A 1,327-nucleotide genomic window follows, 5' to 3' on the forward strand; every position below is an offset into this window, starting at 1 on the left:
GCGGGCCGCCCGGTTGACCGGGTCTGGGACCGGGTGGTCCGGTCCTGCGGCCGGTCGGCCGGGTCCTGGGCTGGCTGGCTCCCTTTCTTCCTTCGCGCGCTTCGCATGACGTTGAGCCCAGCTCGATTCCCATCTTCACGTCCAGCTGCTCCTCTCCTTCTCTTGACCAGGGTGTGTCTTCCTCTCCGGGATCTTGATGCTCCTTGTACCTAATAACACAAAGCATGTTGGCATGAGGTAGCAATCCATCCAATGGGGTACCGAGATCAAGGGTAGTGAGGAGCGAGTTCACCTTATCATGTAATACTTTAACTTGACCCCGCGTCATTGGTCCACTTGGGGGACTTGTTGGTCTTGATGTAGTGTCGTCGGTGAGCGGGGCTACATCATCTCCCCCCTTGGGAAAGAGTCGTCCTCGACTCGTGCTCTTCCTCATCTCCATGATAGGGCGATAAGTCCGAGACGTTGAACGTGTTGCTCACCAAGTACTTGGAGGTCGGGATGTCGATGACGTAGGCGTTGTTGTTGATGCGTTTGAGGACCTTGAAGGGGCCATCTCCTCTTGGCTTGAGCTTTGAGTTGCGTTCATGAGGGAATCTTTCCTTCCGGAGGTGTATCCAAACGAGGTCACCTTCTTCGAATATTCTTTCCTTCTTCTTGGCGTTGAGGCGGGTAGCTTGACGAAGTACATGTTCTTGTATTGTTGCTATTGTTTCTTCATGTAGTTTCTTCATGGCGGCGGTGCGCTTGTCGAAGTCCATATTTGTCCTCTCATGAAGGGGGAGTGGTAAGATGTCGAGTGCCGTGGGAGGGTCGAAGCCGTAGACAACCATGAAGGGACTCCGCGATGTTGTCTTGTGTGTGGCTCGATTGTAGGCGAACTCCGCGTGCGGAAGGCACTCTTCCCATGACTTCAAGTTTTTCTTCACGAGTATGCGTAGAAGAGTTGAAAGGCTTCTATTGACCACTTCCGTTTGTCCGTCCGTTTGCGGATGGGAGGATGAGGAGAACAATAGCTTCACTCCAAACTTTGCCATGAGCGACTTCCATATATAGCTCATGAACTTGACGTCTCGATCCGACACAATGCTTGCCGGTATTCCGTGTAGGCGAACAATTTCCCTGAAAAACAACGAAGCAATGTGTGAAGCATCATCGGTCTTATGGCATGGTATGAAATGAGCCATTTTAGAGAACCTATCCACTACCACAAAGATTGAATCATGACCATGTTTTGTGCGAGGTAATCCTAGGACGAAATCCATGCTAATATCCGACCAAGGTGCATGAGGAATAGGCAAAGGAGTGTAAAGACCATAAGGGTTGG

This window comes from Lolium rigidum, chromosome 7, assembly GCF_022539505.1.
Source record: "Lolium rigidum isolate FL_2022 chromosome 7, APGP_CSIRO_Lrig_0.1, whole genome shotgun sequence".
NCBI classification, from domain to species: domain Eukaryota; kingdom Viridiplantae; phylum Streptophyta; class Magnoliopsida; order Poales; family Poaceae; genus Lolium; species Lolium rigidum.